Source organism: Rhynchophorus ferrugineus, unplaced genomic scaffold (genome assembly GCF_030347505.1).
Source record: "Rhynchophorus ferrugineus isolate W39M unplaced genomic scaffold, kcgeb_rfMv2 rfM2, whole genome shotgun sequence".
Taxonomy (NCBI): Eukaryota; Metazoa; Arthropoda; class Insecta; order Coleoptera; family Curculionidae; genus Rhynchophorus; species Rhynchophorus ferrugineus.
The window spans coordinates 25400733-25426642 of NW_027472581.1; the positions used below are offsets into that span (position 1 = coordinate 25400733).

General features: G+C 31.9%; 1 protein-coding gene across 10 annotated transcripts in view; it reads left to right on the plus strand.

The window, feature by feature from the left end:
- Nucleotides 1-25910, plus strand: part of mrj (DnaJ heat shock protein family (Hsp40) member B6 mrj) — an 87886-nt gene that overhangs the window by 19149 nt on the left and 42827 nt on the right. For 2 of the 10 annotated variants that reach the window (XM_076394460.1, XM_076394461.1), the window contains one exon: nucleotides 17684-17727. The exons of 6 other annotated variants lie outside the window; for them this stretch is intronic. The gene's annotated coding sequence lies outside the window, so the exon portion shown is untranslated. Of the gene's footprint in view, nucleotides 1-15057; nucleotides 15469-17683; nucleotides 17728-25910 lie in introns of those variants that run through there. 2 more of the 10 variants (XM_076394463.1, XM_076394464.1) reach the window with 2 other exon arrangements.

A 25910-nucleotide genomic window follows, 5' to 3' on the forward strand; every position in this document is an offset into this window, starting at 1 on the left:
CTGAAATCTAGGTATATACCTAGGAGGACCCATCGGCCCTACCTCAGTCTCTGGTGAAATAATGTTTATACATGTCACTGCTGAATTTTTTAATATATGCACCTCACTACACAACACTACACAAGGTCAGATGGTTTAATTCTTTTGAGTCTGTGTCCTGTTCTGGTGGCATCCAAAAGTTGCAATATTTCAATATTTGTATGAGAATGGAGTCTTTCCTCATGCCCCCTTGCAATTCTCTTGATTTGTTGACTGACTGTGGGTATCTGAATCTGATGTAGGTAATCAGTCCTATAGTATTTGGGTGCACCCACAATACCTCTCAGGACTTCTTCTTCATGTTCTGAAAAATTTGTTTTTTGTTTATGTTACTCTTTACAGAACATCCCCATAATTGCACTCCGTATGTCCATATAGTCAATATTTGCTTATATAATAGCAATTTATTATGCACTGATAATTGTGATTTTCTTCCAATTAGCCAGTACATTTTCCTATATTTCTATATTCACAAAGTAAATTAAAAAATAAAGTCTACAGTCATCTGTTCTTATATTAATATGATCCATAGATTTATCCACATTTAAATGACATTAAAAATATACGTGCAACAGTTATGTAATTTTGAATAATGGGATTCTTATGAAAGCGGATTTGAATGAAACTATATCCGTAATATGTATGTTTAGAATTTCTAGCACAGTTTGTATTACGTATTGTTATTTATCAGTAGGACATGCAGATTTGTCAACGAGTATTGATATTAAAAAAATTAATAAACCTTATGCATATTTGAACAATGAAATTGATATTAAACCGAAATAAAATTAAACGACATCCTTTTCGATTACAAACGTCGACATTTGTAAGTTGATAGTTTGGGAAGGCTCGTTTTTTTTTGCCAGCTCGGTATGGGATGCCAGTGTTATTTTTAGTGTAAACAACAAATTTCGAAAAAAGTTACGAGGTAATGTGAATGAATAATTTTTTGGACCCAAAGTGTCGGGTGGAGGGCCTTGAGGTACTATTTCTGGTTAATTAGTATATTCGCTGGGTGTTATTATTAGTGCAGGAACTTCAACTTTTTTTTATTCGATTTATGTTTTGCACAAACTATAATCAACGTTGTATAATGCATTGTTTTGATATTTTGTTTAATGTAGTGAAGAAGAAAATAATCTAATTGATTTTATTAAAAGTACAATTTATTAAAAAAATATATTTAACAAGTTTATGTTATTCTACTAAAACTTGTTTTGGTAATATTTTCAACATAAGATCAGAAATATATTTAATATATAATATTAATTAAAACAATAAATGTCTGTATATTAAAACATATTAAAATATATGCAAGCTATCTCAAGAACTAACAGTCACTAACCTTTTTAAATAGCATTTAATTAAATCTAATTACCATTAAGTCGCAATAAGCAACAAAGTATTGATAAGTTTAAATTACTACACCCCTGAACATCATAACAAAATTATTATGAATAAGATTATTTTCAGAATTATAATAACTTCAGAGCATCAAAAATAAGTATATGTTATCTTTCTTTACTTTTATGTTATAAACAATGAACTATTGACTTTTCTTTCTTTTTTAGATGTATAGAGTAAATAATCAAAATAATAGATACAAGGCTGAAATAATAAAATGTCATTTAGTAACATATATTATTGTATTAAATATTAAACATCTTAATATCTATAAATGCTTTAAAATGTTACATGTTACAAAATTACTGTTAATAATTAATAATTTCATCTATTTGCCCTCTGTGTTCTTTTTTACATATTTTCTTCTTTTCTTCTGTCTCTGTCTCCTCTTTACCAACTAGGGTTTCTCTGGAGTGGACCTACTGTTTAATGTGGGCTCCGAACCACGGTCCTCGGCATTAAGCCTACCGTCTGGCGAGTGACCAACTTACTGTTGTGTAACTGTTACTGGCGTGACAGGGATCATTTTCCTTGTCGGATTTTGCACTTTTGCCTAGGACAATCACAAACATTCATTTACGACCAAGCCCCAGTAGGACTCGAACCTGCAACTATAGCAATAATAGGTGTACCCTCCCGTCGCCTTTACCACTGCGCCAACCAAGTCGGCAACTCTGTGTTCTATCTATGCAATTTATGTAGTTAGTTTCATTTTAATTTTTACATATTTTCATGGCTTCATTTATGTATTAATATAATCTTATCTTTTATCTATATTTTTCACCTAAAACATATATTGAGAAATAATAAATACACCGGGCTAAATAAAAGAATAATTTGTTTATCTACATTTTTAAATAAAATTGCATCATTCTTTCCTTATTGATTCCATTGATTCCGCGCTTCAATCTTTAAAACGGTAGCTGCAATTTTTTTCCTGTTGATAGATGTATTTATTTTGTTTTTATTGTAACTATTGTTTAGTATATTTTATGTAAACCAGGAATCTCTACTCTTTTAGATAGCCATCTTCATTTCGTCTTCTAGAGCCTTCGTTAATCCACTGCTTCCTGCTTTGTCTTATTAGTCCCACGCGGGAATTAATAACTCGCCAACAAGTGAAGAACTGAGAGCCTATGAAGCTATTTATATTTGTTAATATTCTTTGCCAAACATTTTAACTCTTTATGCGCAAATTAACATATTTGTTTATTCAAAAATGTGTTATTAATATTATGCCACAACCTAAAATATTTGTTTATACATTTTGTGTCACTGATCTGACGGCTATGCCAAATTTCACGCCTTTAGGTGCCCCCGTTTCTCCAAAAGGGGGGCAAAATTTTCGCTAAGTCGATAAGTCTAATGTTTGTAGCACTTTTCAGTGTTTTTACCATTTAGAGCTTCACTTTACTTTCAAACACAGGGTCAAACGGTTTAGATCTCTTGAGTCTGCGTCCTAGATCAGTGTTTCCAAGAGTTGCAGCTTCGGTGTCCACATGAGAGTGGAGTCTTGTTCATGTCTTGTTCTGAATCTCTTAATTCACAACAATGTAGGGTGCATCCATAATACTTCTCTCAGCATTTTATTCTGAAACACTTGTATTTATTGAAATTAGCCCATTGTTTACTACAACATTTTTTATGGAAGAACAGTTTTAAACAGTATTTTACAAAAAGTCTCTGAATGTCCTTTGGTTCTTTATTTGTTATTTAGGAAGATCTAGGTTATTACTATACGTCAACTCACAATTTTTAAAAATAATTCTTATATGTCGGACCTTTTAAAATATTTAAAACAATTAAATCGTTTTCTACACTTGTGTATAGCTATAGAACATTTTCTCATAAAATAATTCTACTAAAACAACGATTATTTTTTGTAATACTTTTCCATATTGAAATATTCCCGTATAATAACTATTTGGCACAAAATTGGATATATTTCACTCATTATTTATTCTAACTAAAAAAACTAAAACGGGGCTCAGAGTGAATTGTCGGAGGAAGAACGGATGTTGTATTATGTGATCAATTCAATCTCCGGTAAAATCCTATGAATTGATAATACTATTCAATATTTTATTTTTTAATTGTTATTTAGAGAAGCTAGAATTCATATTAACCCAAGATGTTATCTTACCCTTGCGTGAACACTTAAAGGCATGTAGGATCACTCGAAACAAATGACAATCAGAACTTATAATGCTGAATACGGCGTGTAGGGTAGAACTTTAAGTGTTTGTGAAGGATAATATAAAATAATTATTCCAATAAAATATAGTGCAGCTGAAGTTTTAATCTGAATTAGGAGTAATCTATTAAACTATATAACTAATATCTGTATTTCAAGAATAAGAGGTAGTAACATGTTGTATCCATGAGCGCTTTTCTCTTCTATAAAATAGTTTTTTATTATTAGCTATTTTGATATTTTAGAGTTTCATTTAAACTAACCATAACAAATTTTCAAGTGGGCGCACTGCTTAAAGTGGCCTCCAAACCACAGTCTTCGGCATTAGGGATTTTCTCAGAGACAGTAAGACCTCAGCCGGTTACTGACGCGATAGGGATGATTTTCCTTGTCGTATTTTCAGTCTTGCTTTTATGGACAATTATAATTTTACACACAGACATAAATTTACAACCATGCCCCAGTAGGATTTGAACGATCGCAACAGTAGGAGGATCGCCTTGTTACCTAGATCCTTGTGCCAACCAATCCGGCTGTTATTAGCTTTTACATTTTTAACGTTATTTTGTAATAATAGAAGACGAATTGGAATTGATGTTTGGTTCACTATTTTTATTTTCCAGTTCATTTTGAAGTATGAATGGCTAGTTTTTATTATATTAATATAAAACAATTATATAAAAACATGTTCTGCGATTAGTTGTTTCAAGCTAAATTAGTAGGCATTTGTCAATATTTTTTCTTTTCCTGTGGTTGTACTGATAAGGTCGTGAAAATCAAGGTGTACCGGAAAATGAAGAGAGATTACCATTGTTTTAATTGAATCGTGCGAACGACAACCTTCAGTTCCGATATGGAGTACGTTGACCCAGTTAACATATGTGCACGTATAAAGTTTGTTTTGTTTGGGTCGATATGCATTTCTATGAGTTCCTTCTGGTTAAAATATAGTATTTCAATATCCCCAATATCAGTTTTTGAAGTACTCTTTAAGCATCGCATTCTGATATGATTTGGTCCTATATATAAAAATTTTATGACCAATTTTAAAAGCTTTGGGCAATAAAAGCAAGCAGCGTTATTTTTAACGCCTGTATGAGCACTCAGCTCAAGTGCCCGATACGTTCGTGAGCCAATGAATGAATGAACGAATTGATTATAAAGTTCTTTAAGATGCATGTGTTGTATGATCTAAGCTCGTACACAGGAAATGGGCGTTTTCTACCTGTCCCGATTTATTTTGGATGCTTTTCATCGGCCGTATTTACGTACCCACTTTTAATAGACACGCGGACGCGTGAAGCGCATTTGGTACGGCATGAATAATTTCACATCTTGGTTTATAAGACGCACTGTATGTTTGTTATCTTTATGAGATAATGAGGCTGGTGCTATATTTAAGTTGATTACGGTACTGTAATGGAATTTTAAAGATATTGTTTTTGTTTAATTTGTTTATAACCATGGGGCTTGTGCTACAAAATTCATCGTTGTCGCCGCGAAACATTGATAGGATATATGATCAAAAATTATGGAAAATAACAATTATAAAAAAATAAACTTCATTTGAACATTATTATCAGAAACAGTATTAAAATAAAATTATAAAAACTTATTTTGTATGATAAGGTATAAAATAATTAATGCAAAGTGTTTTTTCGCATTTGCCACTTTGCTTATAAACACAAATTTCATTAGAAACAATGAAAATAAAAGAACTAGGAACTGAATATAGTGGGTTAAAAGGACACTGGGGTAATATAATTAAGTTTAATTTATTGTACTAATTTGTCAAAAGCAGACTCTATATAGCGAGTTGCTACAGTTTTATTAATTTTAAGAGATCGTAAATGTTCAGCTATATATTTTATAGTTCTCTATATTTCTTGTGACCGAAATAAAATGAAGGATTATAATTGTTTTTTCTTATTATATATTCGAGAACTAAGTTATTTTCGAGCTTTGTTAAATTTAACAATTTAATACAGTGAATACTCAGTTATAAACCAGAAATTATATTTATAGCCTTAAAAGAAGATAGACATAGTTGATAACAACATTTCAACATCAAATAGAAAAGGAAACAAAAATCAATTTTTCTTTTCCAATGTGATTTTTGTACTAACTATGTGCTTTTCAACACTTTTTCCTTCCTATTCTTTTTCAGTGCTCAAGTGTCAATTTTATCCTTATATTATCTGAGATTTTCTTAATTTTATTTTGGAAATCAATGTTTTAGTTTCACTACATAAATAAACATATTTTTTGTCCAAAATGAAGTGTTATTTAGTATCAGTGATAGTATCAAGAGACGATTTTAGTTATAAAAGTGAGTATAATAAGTAATGTTTTTCATATTAAATTTATTAAAAATATATTAGAATCCTTACTTAAATTTAATGTCTTGAAAAATCAATTTCCTCACATAGGTGTGTTTTGTTTTTTTATTGTACAGTTTTGTTCTGCGTAAATAGATTTATATATATATAGTTGTACATGTTGTTCCTTATCATGTGATTCAATTTTGTTTCCTGATTAAAATCGAATTGAGCGTTTAAGATATTATTTATTCAATAGAGCGTTAAAAAATGTGTCTTCATTGTCTTTTATTATTTGATGAACCAAATGACCATAGTGAAATATGACATCGAGTTTTTAGAAACTCGATGTTCTAATTATTAAGTAACTATTAATATTTATTATAGTTATCTGTAATAATTATATTTAGATATTAGTCTTATTGGAATTAAATAGTGAATGAATATGTGTGTAGAGCTGTTCAAATTGAAGTATCTCTAATAATATATATTTCTTTCTATAAGACTCTTTAATAAATTCTGAATTATTAGATTATATACATAGTTAACCATATCCTTAAGTGGATTTCAATAAACCTCTATAACTCTACCTTATCAATCACTAATTTCGCAAAACATCAAAGACAACATAATTTGTTATCCGAATCTGACTAATCAATGTCTCGAATCACAATTGAACAAAGTAATGTATTATTTCAAGTTCCTTATCTATCGTGACTTAGTTGTAATCGAGGAAAAAATTTCTCTCACGAATAGAAACAGAGAGAAAAAAAGAACACACAACGTGAAAATCCATGTGAAACGATCAGCCCAGCCCTACTGGTAAACGAATCGAAAAAGTCGTAAAGTGGATAAGTTTGTTAAGCTGGACGTGAACGTTAATTTCTCTCTTCGTACGTGTGTGATGGGACGCACCTCTTGATAGATTTCCGATTTTTTTCTTAAATATATGAATTCGCCTTTATCACTTCGCTTTCACCATTCTTTCTACCTCGAGATAAATTATGGAAACTGTCACTTTGACATGATATATTTGCCATTTACCCATTTATATGTGAGAATATAGGATGGGTATATTGTGTCTGTATATAAAACTATTAGGATTATTAATGATTTATTCAAGAGACTGACGTTGTATAATCAATAATATAAATCAAAACCTCATCCAATAAGAATCAATTATCCAATATTAGAGGTTTCACGACTCGATACATTGTCGATCGAATTATTTTTCTTCGTCTAGGTTGGTCTGCCAAAGGGTTTTGGTTGGCTGGTGTGACATTGGGGTGGGCAAATAATGTGTGTGGGCATCAAGGACATATAACGTGAACTATACTGCTCTGTTGCCAATGGAACCGCTGAACCGAATTTGATCGCTGAAGTTGGCCTTCGTGATCCTTGTGTTTGTCAGGAATATCCAACCCCTACTTCAAGGCCTATGAAGGCATATTTGGTTCTGATAAAAGATGCATGCTTATTTATATTTTTCGATATTCCTACTTTCCGATTATCCATCGTCATTGTATAAAAAGAAATCCTGATATCTAAGAATTTTTTTTATCATACAATAGCTCTAGTTTTTATAATTAGCAGATTGATTGCATTCCAATTTCCGAGCTTTTCGCCTTTTTTTAAACAGATGGATGATATAAAAATGATATAAAATGAATTATCGGAACCAACTTTCGGGTCAAAATAATTTGGAATTAAATATTAATTAGTCTTCTTTACGCTTCTCAGCTTTTCCTTGCAAAAATTATCATATATTATCGTCGATATCTTCAGGATATTTTCCATCAATGCTGTTCAGTGCGGTTAATTGTTTATAATGATTCGTTATAATAACTCCAGGTCAATGGTTTTAACACTTTATAAAACAATATGCCCTATTGAACTTATTAAAGCATACTTTTAATAACTACTAATAGTCTTCGGTTTTTTTTGCCATAAGAAAACTTTGCCTGTTTCGGCTAATACTGTTGTAATTTCTGTGTTTTAATTTTAAAATATAAATAGAAACAGTCAAGAGCTTTAGATGGCCACCAGTCAGTTGTAGACTAGATAATTACAAAAGATGCCCCGAGCCATGGCCAACTTCGGAGTCACGTGATAAAAGTATTGATTGAACGAATGATTCATTCGTTATCCTTTAACAATATCCTTTTAAAATGTGTCACTACGTGATTCTTATAATGAGAATTTAATACCGTTTAAACAATAAATCATCAAATTTCAGTAATATCTAGACTTGAAGTTCATAATTTTGAGATAGAATAGGGATTATTAAAATACCTAAATGTGGAGAGCGTACTTTTCATTATCTGTCACAGTCTAGTTAATGGCTAAATGTCCTTAATTAATTATTGATAAAATTATTTACTGATCGATTGATTAGTCAAATACTGAATTCTAAATCACTATAAACAAATACCCCTTTTATTCGCCTTTATCAGAAATCGTCGAACAAGGAATAGCTATCAATTCTATTAAGTATTTGATTTTACAGACCTTTTCTTCCAATAAAATATTTATGTAAATGTATAATAGCATTCCTTCTGTTATCACGCGTGTTTAAGAGGATCACATGCAAGATTCACGCTTCAAAGGACAATTTTATACGAGTTGCATAACCATTTTAATTGAAACACATTCTACATGAATTCCAACAAGGAAATAATGCTTCAAATGCCTTAGAAGCATTTATAACCGATCACCTTCGACAGGCTTTAAAGATTTTAAAATATGGCTTATGTGGCAGGTTTGTAGGAATTAGCATTGGCAAATTGCATGAATAGCAATTTCCAAGTGTTTTCACCAAAAATGAAAATTCTAAAACTTTAAACATTTTTTTGTGTCCAGAGTGGAATACTACTATTCCTTTTAACATATCTGATTCAATTATATTCCCAAAAACGTTTGAGTAGTATATTTATCGCCATAAATGGCATTGGCGCGACTTATGATTTCTACTAGAAACAATCGCTAGTATATGTGCGCATTAAAGATTTCTACACCGTATAAGGATTACAGAGTGTGACGTGGGACAGTTTTTCTTCATGGATCCAATTAAACCGACAGGTATTAGGACAACGTCCTGCGTCGGAAAGCCTTTTACCTTGTTAGTCGATGAGATTTATGCCGGTCGCGGATCGGTACACGGGAGAGTTAATGACCTTCCTGACGTCCGTACCAACGCATGGAGGATGAAACCGAATCAAAAATATTCGAACGCACAACCGTAGCCAAAGGACGAAGATGTATATATAGAAATTACTTTTTTTCTGGCGCTTCACTGACACCAACAATTAAACAAACATGAGAAATTCGTTTCGGATTCTACTGAATGTTATTGGCATTAATTTCTATCGAATGTGGAGCCTTGAAGAGACTGTTTTTGTTAATATATATTTTTTTTATTTGCTAATGTATTATTAGGCGCCGACATGCCGACACTGACCCAATCGTGTACAGTGACTTAAAACTAAGTAATTATCTATGAAGGTCCATTGCTCCTTACTTAGTCTATTATAAGTTAGTAGCATTTTTCGGTATTTTTTATCATTTAATGCACTTCACTACACAACAGTACAAGATCACAAGGTTTAGTTCTCTTGAGTCCTGATTCAGTGATCTCCAAGAGTTGTGTTGACATAAAAGTCTCATGTATCGTTGCGAGTCTTAATTTAATTTGGAATCCTAAGGTCTTAGTATATTTGACTGTTCCTATAGTGTCTGGGTGCGTCCACAATATTTTTCATGGTGGTTTAATAAGGGTGGTTACAACATAATGTCAACACGTACGTTATGTCAAAAGCTATGGTCAATAAAACACAAAATGTTTGTAATTATTATAAAATAAATTCTTTGAAAGTTGAAAATTGAACTAACAGAATTGAGAACTGTAAATAAATTAAATGACTTAAGACCCACCAACTTAGCGACAAAAATGTTTTTGATAATGATTAAGCGGTCTCAAATAATCAACACAATCTTTTGTGACATAAATATCCAGAAAGTTTGAAATATATGATGTGCTTAACATATTTCAATATCTTCATGATAAGTTCCAATATTTAGTACTCGAATGGTTTCTACTAATCCAATGTAACCGACAAAGACACCCATAGTGATTCATGGTATTGTCTATTTTACGTCCAGGTTTATATTTTTATTGCTGTTGGGAACTATCGACTGAAATCGACTATCGTTTAGTAATTGACTATTTTTTACTATAGACTGTTTTGAATCGCTATTTTCGGTCCGACTGATTCGAAGGGTTCGTACATCTTCGTCTGACATTACAAATTGAATAAAGCTGTCGAACTGTGCATTTGACTGAAAATAGTAATTACTATTTCCAGTCGCTAGTTTTTTCGACTGTTTCGACTGTTTTGGGACTATCGACTGTTTGGTCAGTTCACTCGATAGTTCGCAACGCTAATTTTTATGTAATTTACATATACGTGAAAATACAAATAAGAACAGTATTTACAATATACATTCATGCTGTATCTCTTCATCTCAACTTATTTATTTTAATTGGATACCATCTTTTTTATTCAAAATTTGATGTAGGCGATAAAGTGCTAGTGTCATCTGATAAAAATATGACTGATTTATTAAGGGTAATGCCCTAATATTATAATGATTCATAATACTCATAATTTCTTCACTTACGATATCTTTTTATTCTAGGAAGTATTGTGTATTTACACAGATATTCCTATAATATGTAATAGTTTTGGTACTATTAGTTACCACCATTCAGGTAATTCGACTACTATTCCTATTTCGTCACATTCACATTCGACATTTCGTTATGATAAATTTTGATTCAGGCTCAATTCTATAACAAAATTATAGTTTGTACTAAAATGTTGTGTTACGTTGAAGCTATTTAGTGTTTTTTTATAAATGTATAATTAAGAATATAATAAAGAACGAATAGGTTAACAAGTGCCGTTAGAGTATAATAAAGTATTAAAAGAACTGTGATGTTTAACACATTTTAAGATAAATCTCGATATTGAGGTACCTAAGGGACTTCAGCTATGTTGTGACTGTCAACGACATAATTTGCCATCTGTGAAATATGAGGAGTTGCAGTTGTGACCTGGAAGGTCGTTAATGACACTTAACGCCAGAACAGTTTCATTGTCTGTTTACATACATTTACGTCGGGATTTCTTGTTTTTTATATAGTTTAGATGCAACCTACAAGTGTACAATATATTTCTCGTCCCACAGAAAGGGAAATTAGTTAAAGATAATATAAATATCAGTATCGTTCAGTATCTGTGGACTCACGTGGATTATTTAAATAATCTTGAGTCTATGGTGCCCGTAAAAATGTCTGAGCTACTTTAAGATTCCGAATATTGGTCGATTATTTTAAAATAGAAATGATATCGGACGAGGACAGATGGACTAATACATCATTGAACAAAGCCATGAGACAAAAACGCATACTCTTGGGCAAACTTAGTTTTCGCCTTTGCTATCTCCAAAAATAGTAAAATTGCAACACATTTTCTGCATAAGATAAACGCCTTGAACTGTTGCGAATAAAATGTGCGAATTACTTGGCCAACAGTCACCCCGTATATAAATAACATATCTAGTTTTCGAGGTAAACTTGAAGCTCGCTGACTCGGCTTAACAACAGCTGGAAACGTTTTTAAAAATGATAATTGCTAACGCAACAATGCTAATTACATGGCAACAAGTTGTAAATTGCGACTGATTCCATTGCGACAGCCAGCTGACATAAAATTAAAAACAAATCCATAAGAATTTCACGCGAGACCTGAGAGAAACCTGCAGGTGTCTCTCGATGATCGGTCAATTTTTCTTATGCCCAAAGCAAGATAAAAAACTTTCTCAATGTCCAAGTCAATTTTGATGCATTACACGTGTACACATATAGATCTAACATCTTATTATTGACAAATTATGCAGAATAGATTGTCAACATTATTTGTTTGATATAATCAGATATTATTCACCTAATAAGATAATATTTATTGTCAAGAGTGAGAATCTACATGTTTTTTCTTATCCCATAGTGTCCCAAGTGTTCGTTTAAGTTACCTAATAAGTTCTCTTAAAGATTAACCAAATGGTCTAATAAATTAGACACCTGCAACTAAATTATCTACCTGCACAGACTGAAGACCTACGCTGTAAATGGTTTAAAATATTAATGCGTTTTGTTAATAAGAAAGGTAATCTGTTTTTATATTGAAAATACAAATAAATGAGTGGTAAAAATTAAAAGTAAAAGAAACCGATAGAGTAATAAAGGATCTTCCAAGTTTATGGTGTATTATCTAATACGTGGAAGGATTTGTGAATATACCGTAAGTACTACCTTGTACCCAAATAAATATACCGAATGTGTTGGTAGAAAGTTGTTTCTTTCTTTAGGAAGATGGTAAATGCCCTTTAAAATACCGGAAAACATATCTTCTTTATTCTTCTATTATATTCAAAGATCATTTAGCGCAGTCAGGTAGAGGCAGTACGGTACGTAGTGGCTAATTCGCCAAGGTTATTTTGAAGGTTCTGCCTAACCTACTATAAACTATTGTAGTTGTATAATTAACTGTAGTTTTTAAATATACTATACTGTTAAAATAAATTTTATTTGATAAAATTTTTGTTGTTCAATTATTTTATTTATATTAGAATGTTGTATGTCAAAGCCAAACTGAACTAAAACTCAGAGTTGATGCGGCAACATTGCGACGTTTTCACGTCACAAATTTAGATGATGTATGTACAAAATAACTTTGAATAGACTGTATGTTATATCTACAGTGGAATGTTTATATATAATTATTTCTTGTAATGTTTAGTATTTTTGCCCTGCAGTTTAATAATGCTGTGCCAGTATATTTACTATCGTTTATTGGTCATTTGTTTTCATGATGTGATCTAGAAGTGAATAAACTAACGCCTAGAGTATTTAAAATGTATATACGTCACACTTTCCTCCACAATTTTAATGACTTTTAAGTTGTTATTCGTATTACAGTTGTCATAATTAATCACTCTTGTTTATTGTCTTTTTATTGAGACAAATGCCTTGATATGTTTATTGATATTTTAAACAAGTCTCTATTTATTTAGTGATAACTTATTTTTCATATTATAGTTAACGCTTAACGATTTCTTGATATGGTAATAAATTTGCATATACAGTGCCGCGAAATTATATTATGTTTTATTTGAACTAAGTAATGTTTCTTAGAGTTCTATAAAATGTATAAGAATTGAGGTAAGATGGTCGTCTTACTTTTCATTTCATTATTGTGATCGTCAAGGTTATATCAGAAACTCACTAATAATATAAAATTAGCTCACAGTTTATTAAATTCTCTTAAATTGTGTAATATTTTTAAAACAATTAGAATATAATATAATTGTTATACCATGTGCCTTTATAATGTCTAATATTTATAGGTTTATAGTTCTTGTTCGTCATATCACTTACGTTTTGAACCAATATTTTCGCTTATTCTGTATTCTAACTTCAAGAGGATAGGGTCTATGCTATAAATTATAGAGAGCACATTAAAAACGCACCACTTTTCAATTTATTTTTCGCTCAAGCTCAATATTTCTAATATTACAAATTTTGTAGCAATAAATGAAATACTGTAATCAAGGTAATAATTAACTAAATACGAAACACTTAACAGTATAAGGCACTTAAGTCATTTTCATAAGTCAGTCTTCATATTCGAAAAGTAATACTTCTTTTTTGTTCTATTTCTTGTAACATTCCTCTATGTTTTTCTTTTTAACATATTGGGATCAACTGATAAGTTCATACTGAACTACTAACCTCAAGTACGAAACTGTTTTTACTAACCAAGTAATACATAAAGTATTATGTTATTATGAATTATTTTTAATTATCTTGAGTAATTTATTAGTCTGTAATGTTAAAATGACGTTTATATGAGTATATTTAAATTGTACTGATAATTTATACAATACAAGATAATGTTAATAGAAAGGTAATCTAAACCATTGAAGCCAAGCTTCGCTTGTAAACATCACGTGCCTCATTTTTGTGTCTGCTTAATAAAAGGAGCTAAAGCAGGTATACCACAAAGAAGTGTATTGCGATCAGTTCTCTACCTACTTTACACATGTGATATACCACCAATCGAAAATATCGCTATGGCCGCATTTGCTGATGATACAATATATAACAAATACTATAAATAATTAGACCTAAACCTGGAAAGTTTAAATTAACGAAAGTAAATCTGTGTATAATAAATGTGTATATCAAGTATAGGAAAATGTATTGGTTATTGTACAAGCAAGTATTGAAACCTATATGGACATTCAATTCAATTATAGGGATGTTTCGTGAAAAGTAATATAAATACAATACAAGTATTCCAGGTCAGGACATAGAGTCAAAGATATCAAACCCTTTGATCTTGTGTAGTGTAGTGAGTTTAATCAATAGAAAAACAGCATTGTTAATAAATGAACGTTATTAGGGATCTTAATTGTTATTAAGTTATTGTAAAGATACATTGAAGATTAGTCGGCTACGACTAGTAGCAATGTGATAAATAAATTGATAATCTTTGTGAATGACAGATTAGGAACGAACAACCATGCCGGAATTTGGAGCATGCTCAAACAGTAGTCCATATAATATATTATATGGTTAAAAAAATATTTTATGGAAATTATTATTTGGTACGTTTCAGTACGTTACAGTATGTTACATAGAGACAGAGCGCTCTTTTAAGATTAAATGAATTAAGATGAAGAAGCTGTGACGAGAAGCCGAGTTAATTGTCTGTTGCTAAAACCTGCAAATCAGTGAAGTATCTTTTTAATAAAGTTATTCTATTAGAGCGTGAGTTTTCAATAAAATGAACCAGGTCCCAAAATTCTTATCATATATGGCAGATTTTTAGAGATTTCATCTATAGGTGGGATTAGGAATTAATCAGCCGATGTTTTATCATCCTGGGTTCTGATGCACGAAATGTATTTTGTCGTCTAATTCTATAAATAGAAAAGTACGAGAATTTGTTCTATTTGCCAACGGGCGCGCCAAGAGCCGTTCATTTCAAAGATATATAAGATTGTTAGACATCCGTCTGAGTCATTTCTCTCATGCTCCCCTAATAATTAGCCGAAAATTACATCGTACCGCACAGTATTTTCAGCGCCATGCCGGGTCATTACCTAACACACTGAAATATACCGAATTCTCTTGACGATCGTATCATTCTAGACAATAAACAATGAAATGTTACTTGGGAATGAGGTAACTCGATTGAAATCCGATTTATTGGTACATTTGTTGTTATTGCCCAACTTCGGCGGTCAGTGCGCGAGAATTCTTCAAGAAATAAAGGTGTGAAACGACCGATATTAACGCGTTCCCCTTTTCTTACCGGTGTTATTTTTAAAATTACTCGTTTGAAATGAATTGTTTGCATACTAGTTTACTTGGGGTCATTGTTTGCCAACGTAAGTATTCCAACATAGGATACTTTAAATATATTTGTGACACGTGTAAAGTGGTTTTCAATTCTGCTTATTGGATTGGCAAGGAATTAGTCTCACTTTCATACTGAGACTTTTTCGTATTGTTTAGTTGATTGATTTATGTACCCAATGCTATTAATGTATAAACTATTCATAATTATTGTAGTTGCAAGAATGTCTTTCCATAATATTATGAGTTTTAGTAGTGCCTGACTAGTTTCAAGAGAGCACAAGATTAAATAGTTTTATGGCGGCATACTTTCATACTCAATTAACATTACAATTTTAACTAATACAAAAACAAATTAATATTAACAATCCAACTCAATAGATTCATACTCAACGTTTCTAATATATACACACAATTTAGCTTAATACCTATCTAAACTACCAACTGATCACTTTGAGAAGTCGGTGCCGAACCCAAACAATACAAAAATAATTAATTTTGTTACATATAGAAAAACTTAAATTACCCACAAAACAAATTTAAATTAATATCACTGTTTGGGTTCGGCACTGACTTCAAAGTGATCAGCTGATAGCAGTTAAAATAATATTGTAAATAGATAAATAGGTTTAGGTAGGTATTAAACTAAATTGTGTGTATATATTAGAATATAAAATAAGTGTAGTAGATAGGTTAAATAAGGTTTTTGTTTATTTTTATTTAGTTATTACGACTATTATGTACATAGTTTATTTTAAAATGTTTTTTTGTGTGTTGAAAATCTAAGTTTGATTATTTTTTAATTTTTAGTGAATTCCTTAGTTATTTGGTTGGTTCAATTTTTTCGTTAAAAATATTTTATTTTAGCTTTATAGAGCTTTACCGACATGAGAGCATTTGCTGGTTTGTTTTATGTTCCTTCCTAGTTCATTATTATTAGATATTTGTTTTGAGTTACTTATTGATGCTTGCAGTAATTATGTGTAAACCAGAAAAAAAAAACAATTACAAATATTACAGACAATATTTCGATTCACATAAATTATGGTTTATTTTTTATTTTTAATTAATCTTTAATGCTATGAGGAATTCTATGTACCAGTTATATAGATCAATGGTGATGCTGGTGATGCAAAAACCCATTATTCAGTGTTACAACATATCTACATTAAAATAATCACAAATGTTAAAGACGGTATCAATATATAAGAAATATCTCTATTTCTTATATATTGCCGTATCGTTCTTATTTAGTATTTCTCTAGATCTACATTAAAATATGATACATACTTTGTACTAGTTATAGTAGTTAAAAATGAAGATGGTGATGTATAACTCATTATTCAATGTTGCGACATGTCTGCACTACCTTAGTACACGAATCAAATCACGAATTTAATGATAAAAGATTTATGGGCATTCAGAAAAATAACTGATACCTGAATAAGCAACAAGTTATTTGTAGCTGTTATAATATTTTATGTTTTATATCTATTTCGTTACTACTTTTACATATAAAACAGGTTAAAAATGTTTATATACATATATAAGTTTATACACTTACATTTTCAAAGTTTTCCATCAAACCCAGCCGACCATATTTTTGTATTTCTGATTTCTATTTTTGGTTTAAAATGTAACTTTTTAAAATATATAATGCAATGTGTAGTTTTTAATAAGGTATATCACATCCCATGGAACATTTGGTGTTTCTGTAGTGAGAACTGACTTTACTATATATTTACTATATATATAGTTAGATTTTGTTATATTCGTGTTGTATGAACCTATGGTGCAATAATTTCTCACGAGTTACGAAATATGTGTGAAGATCTGTATTGTCATAGTGAAAGCCAATTCTTTGATTATTTTCATGCAATTTCATCAGTTGTTGACAGTGAACATATGAATTGATGGTCTCATTTGTTGGAAGTATCTCAAAATACGCAACAACTTTGCAAGTCCGCCGAACTGATAGTATCATCTTAAAGTGATGGTATCCGATTGTTTGTTTACATTGATGACGTTAAAACAATATTTGCATTCTTTCATTCACATAAATCGGTTTCAATTACTCAAAATGCATTTAGGTCGAGTACTTCTTGAACTATCCTGATAATATTACTTAGAATACTTATTTCGATCTTCATTACGTCATTATTCTTAATGATAGAATAATTTTAATGTCTTATTGAAGTATATAATAAACGAAAGCTTTTATTTAATTTTATTTCTTTTATTTTTCAGGTAAGAAAGAATTTCATTCAACCTACTGAACCTATCAATCGGTGGTGAGTAATTAAAAAAAACATGTTTTATCAATTCTGTATCAAAACAATCTGAAATATCGTTTAATTTTTTTCTGAATATTTTAAGCTTGTGGTTGGAGACGATTGATGTATGCGAGGTGCGTTTGATATTTGGCAGCGCAGTGCCATTTTATTTTGGAGACGTTTTCTGATTATTTGCGTCAAGAAGGTGGGCGAACTTTATCGACTGAAAAGATTTGACCCGATTTATTTTTTTGGTTTTTATTTTTGCCCTTACCAAAAATGGAGAAATCTAAATAAATATTTTGCTTATAGAAAGCTGTGGTATAAAGTCATTCACCCCACAATTAATTTTAATTGTAATTAGCGTTTATGTGATACTTAGTTTACTTGATAACTTTCCTAACGATCATCGATCAACGGCCTTCATTCGAAAGTTCTCGTGTCTTGCAGATATTTTTCAACAGAATTATCAAGGTTTTTGATCATTTTAGACTTGACATTTAGACGGTTGCTTATATCTGAACTATTGGCTTCTGAATTGTAGCTGCATATGTTGACTAGCCGATGTTTCGCAACCATTACAGATTTCATCTGCAGGGCGGCAGCTGTGATACTGAAGTACTTCTTCGGCATGCTTCAGCTTAAGGCATGGGACGTTGACTAATTAAGAAATCGGAAGGATGGTGTGCCAGATAAGGTTTGTCTTATAACCCTTGTCTTTGTTGAAATTATTTTGGTGTTTATAAAACATGGGCTGAAAAGTTCCGGGCATAAATAAAAGTTCCGTTTTGTAGAACTATTTATCTTTTGCCTCAAAATAAACCTGTCACCAGTTGCTGTCCACTTAGATCGCAATTATTTTGGTTTCGGTGTGAAGTGATGGATTCAAGTTTCATCCATGGTCACATATCAACACAAAAATTCTGGTTTGTTACATTTAAACATGGCCAAACACTGCTAAGAATCATCAACATGTTCTTGTTTTTGGTCAACAATGAGCAAACGCGGCACCCACTTTGAGCAGAGCTTTCTCAAAGTCAAATGCTCATGCAATATAAAGCCAACGCGTTCTTTTGATATCCTTATGATGTTAGCTAACTTCAATTACTTTACGATCATTCAAAACGATTTTATTGATTTTATGTTTTCTGGTGTTACCACATTGTTTGGACGTCCAATGCGTACAGTTTGTTTATTTTTTGTGTAATTATATTGAGGTTCACACTTAATAGTTTTAATACATTAAATCTTATATATTTTGAGAAATGAGTGAAATTGCACTCGGTAGAACTCTCAAATTGAAAAATTCATAGTATAGTTACTCATCATATAATCATGAGTGACCTTGTCTGTTTTATGGAGGGTATGAGGTCATCAAAATTAATGACATCAGCACGTCGCAATGTTGCCGCATTAACTTTTGAATTTTGCTTTACCGTTTCTTAACCTCTAATTATTATGTTTTGAAGAATTTTGTAGACATTTGACAACAGTGTCAATTGAAATCGAATTTTATGTACTGATTCGGTTACATGTTCTAACGCATCAGACTCTTTTTTTGTTTCGACGTCATTTATGGCGTGCATTTACTGTTTTTTTTTCCTGAAAGTACTAAAGCATACATTTTGTCGTTTATGAATTGTTTCTTTTTTTTTTTTTCTTTTGTAAGTTTCAACTGTTGAATTATCATGGAATTTTGTTTTGTTAAGTGGTAGGATATTGATATTATTACTTGATATTATACACTATATACGTTTTTGAAAATAGTTTAGTTTCATTCCATTACCATTTTATGTTTTCAAGTAGTTGTACTTTATAATGGACAATTCACCTGGACTATTTTGAATATATGATTTTTGACATCATCAAACCTAGAACAACTTTTGGAGTCAATTATAATAGTTCCTTTTCTATCTATTTTTTACGATTACAATTATTAAAATAAAATTTTCGCCATAGGGTAGAATGATATTCTCGCTTTTCTCTCTTTTTTAAAAGATTTCAAAATCAAATATCGAATCAATTTTGCCATATATATAGATATATTTAAATGTTTATTTAATTTTATCGAGTTATTGATGTTGATATATCGTATTTCGAGGAGGATTTATTATTATATATTATACTTGATGAATTCATTGAAATGAGTTACTAGAAAAACACACGGTAGAAAAACACGCCGCAATAATTATGTCCGCACATGGATGCATGGAACATCATCAATATGATGAAACTTCTTGAGATAGGGCTAAATTTGTATATATGTTTTTGAGCATTTTTACATGTATTTAACTGTTCTTACATGTCACGAATTGACTGGGATATAACAATTGGATAGTTGACGAAGTATAAATTGCATTTCCAATGAAAACTAGACTTTAGGGCCCGGGATAATCGATATGTCCCCGATTTTTCTCCTCTTGTTCAAGTATTTATGTTAAATGTCGGGACAAGAATCTATTTCGATGATGGTGACGTAACCGAGTAGTTGGAGTTTTAATCGAGACACAGATCTGGTTTCCGCGGCTTGGCCGCGGTGACTGGCATCTGCGAATACCGATACGAATCAATATTCTTCGACTAGAAGCCAAAATATTTTGTTCAACAATAGCGTACCGTTCGCGTGGATATTAACAATAAAATAGGACTCTCATTTATTATTGATATTCGAGATTTACGTAATAATCGTAGCACGCGAAGTAGAATTTGATAAATATATCTATTTCTATAAAACTTATCAAATATTTCTTTCTATTATCAAAACGTTCTTCCACGGTGTTTCTTTTATACTAGTACACTACTCTTCCTCAGGCTGGCTTAGAATTATATACAATTGTTGAAAAAATGTAATACATTTTGTTGTTTACCAGAAACGCAGGTAACCGCATGGAGGACGGTTTTAAATATATTCGTCATTCGTTGATGTCGTTTCATGCAGGATACTGTTTTGCTCTATTAGTTAGAATATCTTTTAATCGCCACTTTCAAACCATTTTAGATGATGAGAAAGTTATACAGAATTAACTTTGCGACTTCGCACTAAAAGTAACAGGTCAATTCAAAAGTCTCCGGGCTGACACATAGATGGCGCTACTAGAATTAAATCCATATATTTTTAGTTAGCCCTAACCCTCAAAAGATGCGTGTATAAATTTGACAGCTGTCGGATCATTAGTTTGTGAATTATAGCATTTTGAGGGAAACAACTCTTGTTATTGTGAAAAAAAATTGATAAAAAGGAATTTCGCGTGTTCATAAAATATTGCTTTTTGAAGGGAAGAAATACACTTGAAGTAAAAACTTGGCTTGATGCCGAGTTTCCGGACACTGCCCCAGGAAAATCAACCATCAAGGATTGGTATGCTAAGTTTAGATGTGGTGAAATGAGCACCGAAGACGGTGAGTGCAGTGGGCGCCCAAAAGAGGTTATTACCGACGAAAACATTTAAAAAACCACAAAATGATTTTGACTGACCGTACATTGAATCTGCAGAAAATAGCAGACACTCTAAAGATATCAACTGAACGTGCACATCATATCATTCACGAATATTTGGGTATAAGAAAGCTCTGTGCAGAGTGGGTACCGCGCGATCTCACTTTTGACCAAAAACAACGAGTTGATTATTCGGAGCAGTGTTTGAAGATGATCAAGCGTAATTAACCCGAGTTTTTGTGTCGATATGTGACAATGGATGAAACATGGCTCAATCATTTCACTCCGAAGTCCAATCGACAGTCATCCGAGTGGACTGCACAGGATGAACCCGCTCCAAAGTATGGAAAAAAGCAACAGTCGTCTGGCAAGGTTATGGCGTCTGTATTTTGGGATGCGCATGGAATAATTTTCATTGACTATCTTGAAAAAGGAAGGACCATCAAAAGCGACTATTACATGGCCTTATTGGACCGTTTGAAGGACGAAATAGCGGAAAAACGGCCGCATTTGAAGGAAAAGAAAGTATTGCTTCACCAAGACAATGCACGTGTCACAAGTCAGTGAAAACGATGGCAAAAATCGATGAATTGAGTTTCGAATTGCTTTCTCATCCACCGTATTCTCCAGATCTGGCCCCCAGCGACTATTTCCTGTTTTTAGATCTCAAAAAAGTGCTCGCTGGGAAGAAATATTCGTCGAATGAAGAGGTGATTGACGAAACTGAGGTATATTTTGAAGCAAAGGACAAATCGTTCTACAAAAATGGTATAGAAAAGTTGGAGGGTCTCTATAATCAGTGTACCACCCTTGAAGGGAATTATGTTGAGTATAAAACAAACTAACTTTGCCAAAAAATGTGTTTTACTATGGTAGGCCGGGGACTTTTCGATTGACCTGTTGTATGTTTTTTACTGAATATTTCATATTTTGATACTTCTGTTACTTTAAAAACTATTCAGTTTATGGTATTTTTTAATTTAGGGTATCCTTAAATTAAAAAACATATTTATGTGCAAATATATTTTACAATATATGGGACGTTGTTATGGCATTCCTTTTTAAGGCAATTTGCAATTCATTAAACCTTGCTAATCAGAAGATCTTATGGTTATTAATATTCCGCTTAGTGTCTATGTTGGATTGTTGTAGTAGATCCACTTTTCATCCCCAGTTCAGACGCCATGGAAAATTTTGATTTTCTTTCCTAACAAGCAATTAAACTGCATTGCTCTAAACGGCTCAAAAGGATATTTTTAATCGGATTTCCTCCATCACACGTGAAGATGAATTTGAGTTGTGTTTAATCCAATAACTCTTGAAATTCATATCAAAATCAGCATTTTTAAACACCAGTCTCTAAAAGTGTTTGATGGGTTTCGGCAGAAGATTTTTTCAAATCAAACGACAAAAGTAAGGATTATTAAAAACGAATGAACTATGAGCTTTCCACGATTAGCATCTATGTACACTTAACTCAATAATGCTAAATGGAAAATTGTTGTTTTATATGGAGAGATCCTCGTCAGAAACATCGAATTTAATATTTAGATTAGCCGGTTTAACGTTAATACTTCGCTTTTTCGCCAATATGTATAATAGCAAGACAGAAAATATATACAAGCATCTAACACTTGTTGATTACCTTGTTGCCAGATATACATATATACAATATGATCAAACAATTTTAATACTGACTGGTGCATATAATAAATTTTTTCTTAAGGATTTAGATGATTTTTAATTTTAGATTGCTTCGTACAAATCTTACTTTACCCAAACAATAAATGATCATTTGCATGTATACTTAAAATTAGTAGTTAATTATCATCTTTTACAACTAAAATATCCGTCGGTCAATACGTTCAAGCCTGCGGAACGATTTACTGTAATTTATCGTAACTGTAAACTCGATTTAGGAAATTAACACAGCGATCTATGGGCTATCGCATGGACTGAATGTGATTTCAGCTGTGCATATTGTAAAAAGCCGACCTAAAAAACATGAACAATGCATCAGAACCCGACTGCGTATATTTTCGTCAGTCACTCTATGGGGGACTAGAACTATTTATCTTCGTTTTTTTTTCGCTCATACATCTGCTCGGAAATTAGCGACGTAGAGTTGTTTATTTTAATTTTGTCTTTAATTGGGGAGGTGATCTAACTCAAATATGTCGCCGTTTTAGGCTATGCTGATCTGGCGTTTTATTTGTCTCTCACAAATCATTAAAGTTGATACATAACATATACATGGATATACTGTTTTGTGTATATATTGAAAAATAGTATATTAGGTGATTGCAGGTATTCAGACCTTTTTTTTAACATAAAAAGCATGCAGTACATATTAATAGAAATATTTTCCATAATTTTTTACAGCTTTTTTTCCATATTTCTTGCAACATGACCATTCCGTCTCGAAAGAACGATGTTGGTTTGATAGCGAACCAATCATCTATCCTTTTCACACTTCTTCCGCATTTCGAACTCATGTATCAGTGATTGCCGTACTGCATGCATCGGTCTGAATATGGTAATCAGAAGGCGCTGTGTTTTTTTTTCTATATTCCCGATTAACCATCTAGAACCAAATGGTCTTTGGCTGGTGTAGCTGCGGGTTCGGGATTGTTAAGTTTTGCCGACGACAGAGGCCATGGGATTGTCATCCATACAAAGGTTGGACCGGACTGGAGCTAGTGGAGCAGCTTGCGGGACTCCTGTGGAGATCTGTTTTCGAGAGACGACTGCGTCGGCGAGCTTTACTTGACAGCATCTACCGTCTAAGTATGAATGAATCAGGGAGATTTGGTCATTCAGTAGACTTAGCTGGTTCGCTTTGAATACTAGACCGTTCTGTCATACTTGATCGAAAGCTTTAGAAACATCTAGAAAAATGGCTCCAGATTTGCGACCTTTTGTTAGTGCCTGGTGGATGGTTACTGCGACGTGAGCAGCTTGATGAATTCTTGAGTGTTTGGCACGGATGCCGAATTGTTCTTTCGGAATCAAGTGGTGTGCTATATTGTGAAGCTATTTAAAGTGATGAGTACGTCTATGCAACTCTTGCAACGCGTGGCCGAGCATTCTCATGTAAGAGTATGACTTTGCATCTGTTACTTGCTATTCCTTTTTCCTTTCCAATAATTTGTTCAATTCACTTCGATAGACATCTACTCTATTCTAGGAACTCTTAATACTACATAATTGCTTATCCCACCATATGCACAGCAAGACTTTATGATCATGAATGTTTCCATTCCGTGTCGGATGTGGATGTCTTACACTTGGTATTGTCGTAGTGGATCCACCTTTCATCGCCAGTCACATTATGCTACCGAAAACTATTCTTTTTTGCCTGACAAGCAGTGAAACCATGACGTCTGCACCGACATGAAATGAGTCTGTAAGTTTATAAAATAGTACCATTTTTAGACAAGGTTAATAGGGCATTTGTTGCCTCAGAACTTAATATAAAACATGGGAATTTTAAAAATTCTAGTTTCTAGACATTACGGGTTTTTAAAATTTTAATTTTTGAATATTTACTTACTGGTTGATAAATGAGTTTAAAGTTACTTAATATTCCACTTTAATTTTAACTCGTTATCAATATGAATATGGAACGATATGCAAAATAAATAACGGCATTTCATGTTATTATCGCGTATGTCACAATATTTTAACGAATTTTAACGGTTCTTTAATATGCGCGACAAGAACACTGGCATATATCATCATCAACTAAAACGGCAATATTTTTGGAGATACCAAGGCCACCATTAATTGAAGGAAATCTTTAAATAAAAACAACGTTTACTGCGAATCATGTTATACTAGTTTCATCGTTTTAATTGCTACTTCGAACCATGTGTGAGTCGAAAAAAACTCAATAGTTTTGTTTACATGTTCTCGAAATGCGTCTAAGATGAAAATATATCAAAATCCTAAAACCTCTAATCAAGCAACACCTATTTTCTTAATCAATATCATGAGTGCTGAAAATTGGGAAATATTTCTAACACTATTTTTCTGATTTTAATTTAGAAATACGCGTCCTATGATACTTTTAACACAGCTGACGGTTTTATAATACAGTGGTAATACTGTCTTCCTATTATTGTGATGCTTGCAAATTGTTAAAAAGAACTCAGTCTCAGCAGTCGCAGAATTATTTAATGCGATATTCCATAACACTATTTTATGACTTATGCCATATGCTATTTTAATTCCCTTTGAATTAATCCACAGCCTTAGTATACCAGAAATATCTAGAATATTATAGAATAGAGCCCAGCCTTATTCATCACTAAAAGAAGAATTTCTTTTTATGAACACTAGATCGTTAAATGTATTATCAGACAAACAGCCTCTTGTGGGGTCTCGCCAAACCTTCTAAAGAAATCTCCCTACCGCCTCTGAGCTCAAACTTTGTTATATTGTTTGAACACGATTTTTATATTTGTACAAGGATAGTAAAAGATTGTGTCCAAGGATAGCAAGCTTTTTGTTTTTATCATTTATGAACCTAACTGTCTATGCATCTCATGCATCTAACGCTTGAGATGCCTGATATTGAATTATTTGCTTTCTACTTGTTGAGATTCTTTCTGGCAACCAGCACATTCACAAGTAAAATGCTTCAAATTACAATCCTGTAGCCGATCTAATTTGATTCGTACAGACATTATTAAAGGTGACAGTTGTCTGCCGTAATCACAATTGTTCCCTGAATGTAATCTAAAGCTGTATCAATAGGTTCCAA